The sequence below is a fragment of the Mustela nivalis genome (genome assembly GCF_964662115.1).
Source record: "Mustela nivalis genome assembly, chromosome: 1".
NCBI lineage: Eukaryota > Metazoa > Chordata > Mammalia > Carnivora > Mustelidae > Mustela > Mustela nivalis.
The window spans coordinates 155,691,789-155,703,718 of record NC_139020.1 but is presented as its reverse complement, the minus strand read 5'-3'; positions in this window follow the sequence as shown (position 1 = coordinate 155,703,718).

Here is an 11,930-nt window from a genome sequence, read left to right as displayed (position 1 = left end):
CTTTTTAAAGGGACAGCTACATTTTCCCCCATAGGGCAAGGATTCCTACTTTTGGGAAACAATGGAGCAGAGGCTGCTCTTAGACCTCTGCTTAGGGCAGAGGTGGGACCCACAATGAAAGCCTACTGCCTGGCCGCCCTACCCCCAGCAGGTATATTGGCTTGGCTCTGGACTCAGAAGAATTGGGCTATCTTCCAAGGATGGTAGGTGCCTGCCAGGTTTTCCCCCACTATATTTGTTCCTGCCATACTCCCAGCCCTGAAACCCAGGGTTCCTCATCCTCACCCATCCTTCCCCTGTATTCTTGGAGATGTGGAAACATGAGATCATGTGAAAGAAGCATTACCCATTAGCAGATAAGGGAGGGTCTGGGAGCAATACTTACCTAATGGCAAAACTTGGAGCAGTGAGTTAAGAAATAAAAGAAAAATATATGGTGAAAACACTGCATGTGACTTTAGTTTGAAACAAGGTCATTAACATCAGGTACGACTTCCCTGACTTGTTTGTAGTCAGTGGAAGGTGATTTTTGCTTCTATGACCTAACTACCCCCACTTACACATTCGATCCTCCAAACCCAATCTGGCCCTTTTTTTATGAGTTGGGTGTTAAGGTTTCATGATGCTTTCCCATCCTGGTGACTGTAGTCACTTTCAATCCAGGAGAAATACATGTCAATTTGGATGCATGACCCCCTTTTACAGCTTTATTCACAACAAGCTTTGACATCTGGAGTTTCCACCATCCAAGAAGGAAAAAGCTGGAGTAAGCACAGAAACTGGAGATGGATGGGAGACAGAATCTGCTCCCAACGCAGCTTTGGTTCCCTGCCCTCCAGGGCAGGAGATGAGCCTAATAGGGCTTCGAACCTGTGTCACTTTGTTCAGAAGAAGATGGCGGGAATCCTGAAGAGAACATCAATGAGTTGCCCCCCATACTTCCAGGAAACCAGCTCAGGGAGACTTTTCCTTTTTGTGTGCCTGGAGCCAGAGCTGCTTCTGGAATTATCCAGATTCCCTCTACTATTGTCAAACCAATGAGTCCATTTTTCCCTTTGGAAGCCAGGAGGGGTCAAGAGGGGAGACACAAGGCACACAGTATGGCCACAGTCCCCTCCCTCCATCTTCAGAAACCTCTTTACAGCTAGTGGCTTCCAGAGTCGTGAATGTTATGATGGGCTCCATCATGTAACTAATACGAGTTCCTCTCCATTTGAACATCCCCTTGTCCCCAAACACAGTCTGAAAGATCAGTCTTCAGAATCTCCAAGAGCACACATTGCCCTCAGCAGTTGAGGAAGTCAACCTCTGTGCCTGGTCTCAAGGATAGGCACAGGGGTGCCTGGATGGTTCAGTGGGTTAAAGCTTCTGCCTTCAGCTCAGGTCATGATCCCAGGGTCCTGGGATAGAGCCCCATATCGGGTTCTCTGCTCAGCAGGGAGCCTGCATCCTCCTCTCTCTGCCTGCTTCTCTGCCTACTTGTGATCTCCATCTGTCAAATAAAATCTTAAAAAAAAAAAAAAAAAAGGATAGGCACAACCAGCAGGAAAAAAATTCTAAAGGCTTTGCCAGAAGCTTCGGCAACGATGATGGTCCTGTCGCTGTTTCAAAGGCTTTGCAAGAGAGGGATACCTTTCTTCCTTTTGTGCCAGTGACTTTGCCTCCAGCCTTACCACTGAGCCGGGGATGACTGGACCGTGAGGGAGAGAAATGAGGTAGAACTATTCACGGGCTGGTCTCTGAGAAAGGGGTGGAAAACTCTGTGGTGTGTGTGTGTGGGGGGGGGGTTGGGGGGATGCCCCTGCAGAGTGGGGGTCTTGGGATTCTACTACTCCAAGGGCCAAGATGTCAGGGTTAATGAAAGGAAGCAGCTGCGAAGCAAACCCAGGTCATGTGCCATTTTGTGTTCAATCATCACATAGAAGCCACATTATGACAAACCATTTTCCTATCTTCTACAACGACCAAGCTCTTCGAGTTTTCCTGCCATCTTCCGAGTGAGGAAAAATATACTGCCTTTTGGCTAACAGTTTACAAACGTAAGCACATATTTTCTCCTAGCTCCTGACCAGCTTGAAATGCCCACAGTGGTGAGCAGGACCCACCTGCAGAAGTTCTCTACTACCAAGTAGCTCTACCCGCACATGGCAAGCTGTCTTCATCTGCAGCACAATGGCCCTATCAGTAAACTAGCATTCCTTGTGAGATGCTGAGTTTTATTTATCACCTTGACTAGGTGATAATCCCCAGCTATTTATTTTTTTTTAAGATTTTATTTATTTGTTAGAGAGAGAGAGAGAGAGAAAGCAGGGGGAGGGAAAGAGAGAGAGAAAGAAGCAGGCTTCCTGTTGAGAGGGGGATCATGACCTAATCCAAAGGCAGATGCTTAACCAGCCAAGCCACCCAGGTGCCCCAATCCCCAGTTATTCAATCAGCACTAATCTAGGAGTTGCTGGGAAGGTATTTTGTAGATGTGATTAACATCTACAATCAGTACACTGTAAGTGAAGGAGATTATCTTCAATAATCTCAGTGAGCCTAACCTAATCTAGCTGGAAGGCCTTAAGAACAAAATTGAGGCTCTTCCCTGACAAAGAAGAAATTCTGCCTCAGGACTGCAGCTTTAGTTCTCAAAACTTTCTTTCTTTCTTTTTTAAGATTTTTTTAAAAAATGTATTTATTTGACAGAGATCACAAGCAGGCAGGCAGAGAGAGAGAGAGGAGGAAACAGGCTCCCCGCTGCAGGCTCCCCGCTGCAGGCTCCCCGCTGCGGGACTCTGAGCCAAAGGTAGAGGCTTTAACCCACTGAGCCACCCAGGCACCCCATACTTCTCCTCAAAAGTTTCTGACATGATGGCCTGCCTTGTGGATTTCGGGTTTGCCAGTCGTCACAAGTGCATAAGCCAATTACCTGAAATAAATCTATCTAAGATCTATTATATATTAATAATTATATACTAATATTTCATAATATATTAATACTATATAATTAACATAATATAATATATAAATATATGGTTTATTATATATTATACATAATATATAATTAATTTATGTTATCTATTATGTACTGTTACTACATATAATATACAATACATAATATATAATATATGCTATGGTATTAATAGATTATATATTACTATTAGTCTATGTATTAATGTATTAATAGATATTAATATACTTATATTAATATTTATACTATATTGTATAGCTATATTGATTGATATATTACTCTGATATTTATAAATATGTATATATACACATATATATACATATTTCTCTGGAGAGCTCTGACCAATGCACCTGTTTCCCCTCCTTGGGGGACAGAGGCTGTGTCGTCCCCATCCCTGTTTGCCCTTGAGAGCCCACTGAGGCAGAGCACTAGCATGCAGGGAAAGTGGCCATTGGGAGCAGGCAGTGATGCCTGCATCCAGTCTTGACTTTGTCACCTGCTATCTGGGCATTCACCTCAGTTTCCCAATTTCTCAAATTGGAAATAAAAGTACCTACCTCCCGGGATTACAGTAAAGATCAAATGAAGTAATATGCATGTCAGTTTTAAGTAAGAGATGAATTCAGTGTAAGGAATTATCATTTCAGTAGGGGCCCAGTAATTTTTTGTAGACTGACTTAGATATTTACAAGCACACTGGTTGGCGTTTCCCTAAATCAGAGGTGGCCAAAAATAACCCATCAGCATCCTATGCAGATTACATTTACATTGAACAAATAACCATCTTCAAGCTTTTTGCCTTGTCCCTGGCTTAAAAAGGAACATCTAAGATTGGTCCATGAGAAAAGCAAAAATAGAATGTCCTCTTTGCCATCAGGATTGCTGCATGAGCCCTTATTTTCTTTCATATACATGGAATAACCCCACAACAGCTCACACCTAACTTGGGCACAGGCAAGGAAATAGATCTCTCTCTCTCTCTCTCTCTCTTTTTAATTGAGAGAGTGCAAGGGAAAGACTGGCCCCTCAGGAGGAACAGGTCTCCAAGGCAGAAAGGCTTTCCAAGCCCTACCCCTGAGGGAGGTCCTCAGGAAACCCCACTGCCCTAGCTTCCACCTCCATGGCCCCACACTCCCCTGAGGGAGAAGAGTGGCTTCTGGGGAGAAGACGTTAGCACTGTGAGGAGTGGACTATCCGTGGATTCTGGATGCCACAGTTTCTATCAACTGAATATCAAATACTAATCTGAAATGCACTGATTTTTGGCAGGCGAAAATCCTGCCTGTAAAGTAAGCAAATATGTCCTCTCCCCTCATTACCAAAGTCTGAAATTTAGGTAAGATTTCTCTGTACAGTATCATCTCTGGGACGCGGGGAGGATTTAGATGACTTAGAGTTCAAGTGTGAAGCCTCCGATACATACAGTCCAAACACTCTTGAACACCTGCACTGTTGCTGCGAATCTCAAAACAGAAATTCTGACAGGTTAGTCACATAAAATCAGAAGCCTTCCAACTGCCTCTTCCTGTCCCTTCAGTTTTTGCATGGGGGCTCCTTCACCCTACAGGATCGCAGCTCAAACTGACCACTAGAGGGAGCAAGAGCCCTGTTCCCAGCAGGTTGTGGCTCCTGGCCTCCTGGACAGCAGGATACCTGACTAATGGTGTTATTCTCATTTTACAGACTTGAAAACTGATGCTCAGTGCAGTCAAGGAACAAACAGCAGGAAGTACAGTGTACTAATGGGAAGAAATTATGGAGACCGAATTCAAATGCTGCTCTACTAGCTACTTGCTGGCAAAAGAGAACCCAACAGGAAACAGTGAAGATTGGATCATTACTTTTTGTAATTTCCTATAAATGAGAATCTATATTTCTTTCCATCTGTGTAGGTAAGAAAGGGCATATACAGGAAACTGAGTAAGCCAATAAACAAGCCAGAAAAAAAGTAGGAACTGTCCAAGAACAGGAAGGACTAATTGGCACTGGCAAATACGAATAATAACCAGTTAGAAGGAACAAGAAGGGGTTGCTTTGTGATGGATTGTCCAGAATTACTGGGAGGAGAGCTGGCCACCTATGTCTGGTCCTCTCCTGGGTGAGCCTCCTGTTGTAAAAGCATGGATGTAAGGAGGCATGATAAGCCCGATGGCCAACCAAGGTGAACCACCTCAGGGAAGTGGCAGGGAAAAGACTGTGTCTTGGAATTGTGACCACTGGGTCACTGAGGCTTACCAGACTACAAGTCCTCATGTGCAAGTGGGAATCCTTCCAACATGCAAATCTGACCATTTTGTTCTTCTATGTATACTTCTTCTGGATAAGGCCAGAAATCTTTAACATGGCAGCTCAGGCTCCAGGCTTTCTCTCTGACCTGCTCTTTGTCCTCCCTTCCCTACCTCTCAACACTTCTGCTTTTGGAGTTCTGGGAACCTAACATGCTCGCTCTCACCTCTGGACATTGATACTTGCTCTGCCTGGGGAAAACAGACCTATGTATTAAATACATACATGAATTAATGAGTCAAATCAGAACGGTATCAGGCATAGCCTGTGTTGGGGTCTGTTATCAAAGGAATGAGACTGAGACAAATTAAAAGTTACATAAAGCCTTATTCTATGCCAAGCATTAGAAGTTAGACTGACCGGCCAGGGGAACGAGACTGAGACCAAGTGAAAGTTATGTAGAGCTTTTTTTTTTTTTTTTAAGATTTTATTTATTTATTTGACAGAGAAAGATCACAAGTAGGCAGAGAGGCAGGCAGAGAGAGAGGAGGAAGCAGGCTCCCTGCTGAGTAGAGAGCCCGATAGGACCCTGAGATCATGACCTGAGCCGAAGGCTGCGGCTTAATCCACTGAGCCACCCAGGCACTCTGTAGAGCTTTATTCTATGCCAAGCATTAGAAGTCAGACTGACAGGCCAGGGCTGCCTCCGAAGAAAGGAACCCCCTCCCGAACTCACAGGCTGGTTTTATAAGGCATAACTGCAGACCCAAGGTACGTGGCTTCTATTGTTAAGGCGTTTACTCCCAGAATCGATACCTGGAACCATACCAGGAACTACGGGGGCCTTTATTCCTGGAATGAAGTCCGTGGATATAAACAACAATATGGCTATCTAGGCAATATGGAGTTGCTCTGGCTAAGCAGGCCCTAATGGTTAAACAGGTTTTAACATTAAATCGGCCCTAACAGTCTGCCACCTCTTTGGGCTTTTCAGGTTCCCAGCAGCCTCTTCCAGTCTAGTGTAAGGATTATTCCCCATCCCAGGGCTGCCTGGAGCCCCACAATGGTGGAGTTTATAAAGAACTCATGGAGAAGACTGTGGATGGGTCATAGATACAACTTTCAGGTTGTTGGTGCTCTGTGCAGTTTCTTAAAGAGGCAGACCTTGCTAGGATTGCTCAAGCTGACCCTGGTAAGTTTGAACCTCTGTATCAGGAATGCATAACCTGAGCTGGAGGGGGGCTCTGAGTAATGCAGAACTGTTGGCAAAACTTTGCTTATGTGTGGGCATTTTCCTCAAAGACGCTCTGTGCCCCCAGAGCATCTCTCTGGTGTGGCTTGCCTTAGCCTGAGAGCCAGGTAGAAGTCCTGCATACCTACCTCACCCTAGTTCTTAGCCCTATCTTGTTCCAGGTGCCCATTCCTTTATTCATTCAACAACTATTAGTTAAGCACGTATCACACTTACTGGCATCAGTGTAAGAAATCACTCCAAGAAAAGACGATCTACAAAGAAAGGAGATGACAGTATAAAGTTCTGTGAAGACACAGATTATCAGGAAATTGCTACATGGTTACATTTCAATGAGAATTTCAGTGTCTGGACATTCAGAATGAGGAGTTTGTCTTTCATTATTAGAGATCCAACATAATAATGGAGCCCATGGGATATTCAGAATAGAGTAAATTTGTGTCTAAAGCAGGAGAAAGAAGCAAACTTCTCGTGGTTTTCAAGATTTACACTTTGTGGAGGAGTAGTGTGTGAATGTCCTAAGCACATATTTAAATATTTTAAAATAGGGAGCCTGGGTGGCTCAGGCCGCTGCCTTCGGCTCAGGTCATGATCTCAGGGTCCTAGGATCGAGTCCCGCATCGGGCTCTCTGCTCAGCAGGGAGCCTGCTTCTCTTCTCTCTCTCTCTGCCTGCCTCTCAGTGTACTTGTAATTTCTCTCTGTCAAATAAATAAATAAAATCTTTAATAAATAAATAAATAAATAAATATTTTAAAATAAAGTTGTTGGGATGCTTTCCTAAAATGAGTAGGCTATATGTTCAATATAATGTGTGTCAGTTTTGCAGAATGTATCATCTGTTGTTGAAATTATGTTGTTAATTTGGAAAAGAAAAGAAAAAAAATTGTCCTGAAGTCAGAAATCATCCTTTTGCATACTATATAATGGGATCCGACAGAATATTCTATCTAAAGGTGATTTTTAGATTTTATACATATTATGTTTCTTCTATCTCTCTAATAAATATATCTTTTTTAAAAAAAGATAAAGATAAAAGCAGAAATCAGTGTAAAGGCAGAAACAAAAAATTAACAAATCCGAAAGCGTGTTTTTTTTTTAAAAGATTAATAAAATTGATAAACCTCATAAGACTGATCAGGAACAAAAGAGAAAATACAAAGCACCAATGACTTGGTGTGAATTATGAATGAAATTATCCTGAGTGAAATAAGTCAAGCAGAAAGAGTCAATTTCATATGGTTTCACTTATTTGTGGAGCATAACAAATAACATGGAGGACATGGGGAGATGGAGAGGAGAAGGGAGTTGAGGGAAATTGGAAGGAGAGATGAACCATGAGAGACTATGGACTATGAAAAACAATCTGAGGGTTTTGAAGGGGCGGGTGGGAGGTTGAGGGAGCCAGGTGGTGGGTATTATAGAGGGCACGGATTGCATGGAGCACTGGGTGTGGTGCAAAAACAATGAATTCTGTTATGCTGAAAAGAAATTTTTAAAAAAATGAATGACAGAAATTTTAAAAAGAATGAAAAAGGACATTACTTCATATTTTCATAAAAATAATATAAGAAGATATTAGAAGGAAACTTTTGCTAACTTGACAACTTAAACTGGGAAAATTCCTTTAAAATCACAACTTTCTGGGGCACCTGGGTGGCTCAGGGGGTTAAAGCCTCTGCCTTCGGCTCAGGTCATGATCCCAGAGTCCAGGGATCGAGCCCCACATCAGGCTCTCTGCTCAGCAGAAGTTTGCTTCTCCTCTCTCTCTGCCTAAAAAAAAAAAAATTTTTTTAAATAAATAAATAAATAATCACAACTTTCCAAAACTGAGACAAGCAAAGACCGAAAGTCTGAATAATCTTTATCTGCCAAAGGAACTGAATGCATAATTGGAAATCTTGCTATGGAGAAATCCCAGATGACTTCACTAATGGGTTTTACTACTATCGCTTCTCGGCCTTTTGGCTAAGATCAAGTGTACTAATGGATTTTACTAAACCTTTAGGGGGGAAGTAACACGCAATATTTTGCACAAAGTCTTTCAGAGTAGTCGCAAAAGGAATACTTTCAAACACATTCTTGGAGATCACATCTGACCAGGACATTTTAAAAAATTAAAGTATAATTAACATATAATAGTTTCAGGAATATAATATAGTGGTTCAACAATTTTGTACATTTCTCAGTGTTCATCTCAGTGCCCATACACAGTAAGTCACCAGACAATACTGACTGTATTTCCTATGCTGTGCTTTTCATCTCCAGGACTGGTTTATTTTATTATTTTAACACTGAAAATTTGTACCTCTTAATTCTCTATTTCATACATCCCCCCCTCCACTTCCCCTCTGTCAACCACTAGTTTATTTTCTGTATTTAAGAGTCTGGATTTCTCTCTCTCCTCTCTCTCTCTCTCTCTTTGGTTCATTTGTTCTCTTTCTTAAATTCCATATACAAGGGGCACCTGGGTGGCTCAGTTAACTGCCTTTGGCTCAGGTGATGATCCCAGAGTCCCAGGATCGAGTCCCGCATCAGGATCCCAGCTCCATGGAAGTCTGCTTCTCCCTCTGACCTTCCCTCTCGTGCTCTCTCTCAAATAAATGAATAAAATCTTTATTTGTTCATTTATTCGTTATTTAAAAAAAATCCATATACAAGTGAAATCACATGGTATCTGTTTTTCTATCTATGACTTATTTCACTTAGCATAGTACATCTAGGTCCTCCATGTTGTTGCAGATCTGACCAGGACATTTTATTTTTTAAAAAAAATTTTTCCTTTTTACTTAAATTCAATTAATTAACATTTTAAAAAAAGATTTTACTTATTTATTTATCAGAGAGAGAGAACACAAGTAAGGGCAGCTGCAAGCAGAGGGAGAAGCGGGCTCCCTCCTGAGCAAGAAGGCTGATTTGGGACTCAATCCTAGGACTCTGGGATCATGACGTGAGCTGAAGGCAGACCCTTAACTGACTGAACCATCCAGGCATCCCCAATTAATTAACATTTAATGTATTATTAGTTTCAGAGGTAGAAGTCAGTGATTCATCAGTCTTATATAACACCCAGCACTCATTACATAATGTGTCCTCCTTAATGTCCATCACCCAGTGACCCCAGCCCCTCACCTTCCTCCCCTCCAGCAACCCTCTGTTTCCTATGATTAAGAGTCTCTTACGGTTTTTCTCCCTCTGAATTCATCTTATTTTATTTTTTCCTCTCTTCCTTATGATCTTTTGTTGTTGTTGTTGTTGTTTTGTTTTGTTTTGTTTTAAGATTTCATTTATTTATTTGACAGAGAGAGATGACAAGCAGGCAGAGAGGCAGGCACAGAGAGAGGAGGAAGCAGGCTCCCCGCTGAGCAGAGAGCCCAATGACCTGAGCCAAAGGCAGCGGCCCAACCCACTGAGCCACCCAGGCACCCCGATCTTTTGTTTTGTTTCTAAAATTTCATGTATGAGTGAGATCATATGATAATTGTCTTTCTCTGATTGACTTATCTCACTTAGCATAATATTTTCTAGTTCCATCCAGGTCATTGCAAATGGCCAGATTTCATTTTGTATTTTTGGTTTTCTTAACTGCTGAGTATATATATATATATCTATATATACTATATATAGATCTATATATACTATATATAGATCTATATATAGTATATATAGATATATAGATATATCTCACATCTTCTTTTTTTTTTTTTTTTTTTTTAAGATTTTATTTATTTATTTGAGAGAGAGTGAGAGAGAGCATGAGCGAGGAGAAGGTCAGAGAGCGAAGCAGATTCCCCATGGAGCTGGGAGCCTGATGTGGGACTCGATCCCAGGACTCCGGGATCATGACCTGAGCCGAAGGCAGTCGTCCAACCAACTGAGCCACCCAGGCGTCCCTTTTTTTTTTTTTTTTTTTTTTTAAAGATTTTATTTATTTATTTGACAGAGAGAGATTACAAGTAGGCAGAGAGGCAGGCAGAGAGAGAGAGGAGGAAGCAGGCTCCCTTCTGAGCAGAGAGCCCGATGTGGGACTCGATCCCAGGACCCTGAGATCATGACCTGAGCCGAAGGCAGCGGCTTAACCCACTGAGCCACCCAGGCGCCCCATATCTCACATCTTCTTTATCCGTTCATCTATCGATGGACATCTGGGCTCTTTCCATAGTTTGACTATTGTGGACACTGCTGCTATAAACATTCAGCTGCATGTGTCCCTTTGGATCACTACATTTGTATCTTTAGGGTAAATACCTAGTAGTGCGATTGATGGGTTGTAAAGTAGCTCTGTTTTCAACTTTTTGAGGAACCTCCACACTGTTTTCCAGAATAGCTGCACCAGCTTGCATTCCCACCAACAGTGTAAGAGTGTTCCCCTTTCTCTGCAACCTTACCAACATATGTCGTTTCCTGACTTGTTCATTTTAGTCACTCTGACTGATGTGAGGTGGTATCTCATTGTGGTTTGGATTTGTATTTCCCAGATGCCAAGTGATATTGAACATTTTTGCATGTGTCTATTGGCTATTTGTATGTCTTCTTTGGAGAATTGTCTGTTCATGTCTTCTGCCCATTTCTTGACTAGGTTAGCTCTTCTTTTGGGTGTTGAGTTTGATAAGTTTCTTACAGATTTTGGATACTAGCCCTTTATCTGATAAGACAATTGTGATATCTTCTCCCATTCTGTTGGTTATCTTTTTTTCGCCCCCGACTGTTTCCTTTGCTGTGCAAAAGCTTTTTATCTTGATGAAGTCCCAATAATTCATTTTTGCCTTTGTTTCCCTTGCCTTTGGAGATAGATGGGTCTAGCAAGAAGTTGCTGCTGCCGAGTCACAGAGGTTGCTGCCTGTGTTCTCTTCTTGGATAGATTCCTGCCTTACATTGAGGTATTTCATCCATTTTGACTCTATTTTTGTGTGTGGTGTAAGGAAATGGTCCAGTTTCATTCTTCTACATGTGGCTGTCCAATTTTCCCAACACCATTTGTTGAAGAGACAGTCTTTTTTCCATTAGATATTCTTTCCTGTTTTGCCACACATTAGTTGACCATAGAGTTGGAAGTCCATTTCTGGGCTCTCTATTCTGTTCCATTGATCTATGTGTCTGTTTTTGTGCCAGTACCATGCTGTCTTGATGAATACAGCTTTGTAATGGAGCTTAAAGTCCAGAACTGTGATGCCACCAGTTTCATCTTTCTTTTTTCTACATTCCTTTGGTTATTCAGAGTATTTTCTGGTTCCATATGGATTTTAGGATTATTTATTTAGTTGATGGTATTTTGATAGGGATTGCATTGGATGTATAGATTGCTCTAGGTAGCATAGACATTTTAACAATATTTGTTCTTCCAATCCATGAGCATGGAATGTTTCTCCATCTCTTTGTGTCTTCCTCAATTTCTTTTGTAAGTGTTCTATAGTTTTTACAGTACAAATCCTTTATGTCTTTGGTTAGGTTTATTCCTAGGTCTCTTATGGTTTTTGGTGCAGCTGTAAATGAGATCTACT